Genomic DNA, 4,198 nt, shown 5'->3' on the forward strand with positions numbered 1-4,198 from the left:
GCACAATGTAAACCTTTTAAAATACCACCCTCTCGAAAAACCGCCCTACAGTGTATTATTAGTTTGATATTTTGTTTTAATAGAGACAGTGTGCTCAGCTGGGTCTCACAGGCTACAGTCTAGCATGTTGCCTATCTGGCCTCTGAGCCACTTCCCCTCCCCCACACTCCACTATTTTTCGCCTGCCCAGTCACACAGCGGTTGATTAATTCTCCTTTCGCCTTGCTCAGTCATTCAGATTTGGAAAGTAAATAACAAGTTGACATCATTACGGCTCTACACTGGTGTGACACATTCCTTTGTTTACCGTACACACGGCAATATTTACGCATGATATATTCCATGCTGAAGCCACAACTGCTGCAGCTTCATCTGCAAATCCGCATGCTTTTAGTTAAGTAGCCTACAGTTATAAGAATGTGAGCTTATAATGCTGTATCCAGGAAAGAAGTTTTATTAAAAGCTGAGTTTGGTGGAGAAATTACAGCATAGTAGCCAGGGTGCAAATTATACAGTGACAACCAGTCACTGTACTCGGAGCTGTCCTGGGTTTTCTTTTCCAGGTCAAAAAGAAAACCCAGTACAGCTCAGGCGCGGGCTTCAGTAAACAAAAATCTTGCTTAGACTTTCCTTGCTTATTTAACGTTAATGTGTGCAGGCTGTTGATGATAAATCAAAGTCATTACACCGGTTCATTGGTGCCCCATACCACACGACAACTTTCGTAGTCAGAGGTCAACATTCTACAGCAAAACTGCCAGAATGTCAGACACATAAGATCAGACCATCTTGACCGCTCAAACCACCATAAACACTAACATAAAATACAGTCTGCATTTTCATATCTAATTCCTAATTCTTATCATTTCAAGTTTTAAGTTTCAACTTTTTTTTAGCAAATATCTCCTTTCCTCTTGCTTATGTTGTGAATGAAATGTAATCTAGGGGTCAAACCCCCCCAAATCCTCCCATAATTTGGACCATGATAATAGCCATAATGTGATTGTAAATAGGCCGAAGTTACCAATTAGGACACTGAGGTCATGTCCGCTGTAGGCCTACTTTTTCTGGGATTTAACCAGAGAGAGAGTTAATATTCTTCAGTAAAAGCTGTGATGTGTACATTACACGCTGACTCAGAAATGCGTTTTTCCTGGCATTGTGGAGAAGGCTTTGAACAACATTTAGACCTTGATTATTGATATAACATATCATTCAACAGTAAACCAAGTTTATAAATATGAAAAATTGATTTTAGAGAGTACCTGTCTTAAAATTTCCAAGAGGGGTGAGAGTTGTATTGGTAGGACTTGTGTTCATGACTTGACTATTTCTAAAATCTTGGCTAAATCCTTGATTATAAACTTAAAATTCACATTGTATAATTTGAAAATGAAAAACTGCAGAACTGCAAACTACAGTAGTAAAATAACCTAAAGGAAAGCCTATAAATATTTGAAGATGTGATCAGGTCTTTTATGTCAAAGCAAGGCTAGTCTGTGGTGGAATCTGACGAGATTATTGCAGTGGTTGTCAGTTGGGGGGTTCGTGCATATTGTATTACAGTCATATTGTATTATTCAGTTATACAACAAATTGTACTAGTATTACAGCAAGGAGCAGTATTACAGCCAAGAATATAGAGCAGATGCAGGTAATGGTAGTTTGATTTAGAACAGTAGCAAGTGTTGTCTAGCACAGCGTGTAAGTGTACAGTATGTATCCAGGACAGCCTAGACAATCTAATGTTAACTGGTTTGGGAGAGGGATGATTCGTTCTTTGAAAGTCCACCATTGTCTCTTTTGTAATGTTTGTATTGAGCTGGAGGCAGTTCTGGCACCACCATTTACCACACAATCTAAGATGGCACCCACTGAGGTAACATCAGCTATGCCTAAGATAAAGACCAAGGCTGACACTGCTTAGTGTTCACAGAAGAGTTAATTGTGTCCCACAACTTAAAGGATAATGTCAATTTTATTTCTTGATTCAACCCATGAAAAAAACAAATTCCTTCATTATATAATATATGGACGATTATCAGCTGTGGATTGAAATAAATGTGGTGCTCTAATGAGTATTTATAGTGCCAAGATGGTGGGAAAGACTCAAAATACAAAAACTACAGAGCCCATGGTTATTGTAATGAAAGAATGTGTCTAGTCTAATGACAAAATCATTGTTGGTTTTGGTCTCTTCAAGGGATTTAATGACAACGAGTTTGCCTGTTTGCCCGTTGCTAGGTTTTTCTGTCCACATTTTTGTTTGGATCATAATCATCACAGGATAGTGTTACATTTAGGAATGCTAGCTTTTGCAGGTATTGTGGTCTGAATGAAAGACAATGAAAATTAACACACAAAGTTCATGCAGATGTCAGTCAGGGCTGTTCTCTAGAGCTATCCATATTTGATGACAGCAGATAAATGGATATATGAGCTCAGCTCTCCAGCCTGCCAAATAACAGTTTCAGAGCCCTTTCTTGTTGTTGTGATACATTTCAGTGAGGAAGTGAGGCATCTCATTTCCAGAAAATGACAAATAGAAGTTTGCTCCATTCATACATCCGGCCCTATATTCAAATATGAACCATCTGCATTTTAATTTTGTACTCAGCATATTTTAAGTATTGTATGTACTGCAAACCGATGTTCCTTGACATTGTTTATTTGACACACTTTTTAGTTCCAGTATTTAATTCTGAAAGAGTATGTTCCTTAAGATTATGTCACAGTTTTGCTGTACTGCTCATACTGGATAATATTGAACCTTTTAATTCAACATTTGCACTTTGATGTGGTAGTGCACATACTGTATGATCCAATGTTTATTAGATTATAGTATAGATAGATTAGTTTAGATTGTAATGATGTTTACAATTTACTCTTGTATTTGGAGTGTTTGCAACAATTCATACAGTGACTACATTATAAGACAGTGACACACGATCAGTAATAAACAGTTGAATACCAATTATCAGGATGTCTGAGAATCACCACTTGTGAAAGTATTATTTTCAGTCAAACATGGTAAATGTAAATGCTCTTTATTTGTATAGCAACCGTTCTAGTCTTTGCGACTAATCAAAGTGCTTTGTACACTACATCGCACACATTCATACATTGAGCCTAAAAATATTTGATTCTACAAAATATAAACTTTTTTCAGTCTCCCATTCTTTCATTCAGTAGTCAGAGCTTATGACAATGTGTACTTTGAGAAATGAAGACTGAGCAGTAAAGTCAAAGCTTTGTTTTATAGCTCAGCTTCATCCTCACAAACATGGTCTGATAAACAGACTGTATTATTCTGCTGCCGATCCTCATCTCAACCCCGTCACACTCTGATGCAAACTGCTTGAGGTTACAGTCTGATGAAGCCAGAAGGACAACATCATCTGCAAACAGTAGAGATGCACTGAATTTCTGAAGGTTTACCCTGCAGCTTTGTAGCTGGTTCCCCCTGAAGAAACACTGCCCCTCCATATTTATTTTAATTTATTTAAATAAAAAATATTCCTGCTTGATTTTTTGGCCCTCTCCAAGCCTTGAACTGTCATTACAGCTCCCCACACAAACAGCAATAGTGATCGCATGCTTATGTTAACTGATCCACACATTTGAGCCAGTGCTAATGAAAACAGAGACCTAAAATTGGTTCATTTATTTCTCTTTCTGTTACATCAGCCTTGTGCCATTTGTCAAGCAAGCCTTAGCACTGCGCTATGTGAGCTTTATTTGCTTGCTGTCTACCGCATGAATGCTCAAAACCTCTAGTCGCCTCTAATCCCTCCACACTGCCTTCTGCCCCTTCTGCACTTCTATTACATGCTGTGTGGTAGCAGCGCTTCCTGCCATAGAGCTGAGGCTGACCTCCTAACAAAGAACAGGTTCAATCTGCCTCCCCTCCCCCAACCCGGAAAGCTGATGAGGGTCACATGACCTTTCTAGACAGCACTGAGGAGCAATGGTAATATGTACGAGTGGGGGAAGGGTGCTGCTAGTCACACGACTCTTGTTGTGTCGTTATTAGACTGGGGAAGCGCGTGGAAAGCTTAGTCTGTAGCAGGGGGAATATCCAGCTGGGTATCTATTCCTCATTGTGCTCCGGTGTCCACTGACATAGTGGATTTAGTTAAGAGAATAGGAGCATGGGGGCCAGGCCGTCAGAGCCAGTCTGAAGGAAAAGGCTTCACTA

This window comes from Micropterus salmoides, unplaced genomic scaffold (genome assembly GCF_014851395.1).
Source record: "Micropterus salmoides isolate LMB-PRFRI ecotype aquatic unplaced genomic scaffold, ASM1485139v1 Ms_hic_scaffold_15, whole genome shotgun sequence".
Taxonomy (NCBI): domain Eukaryota; kingdom Metazoa; phylum Chordata; class Actinopteri; order Centrarchiformes; family Centrarchidae; genus Micropterus; species Micropterus salmoides.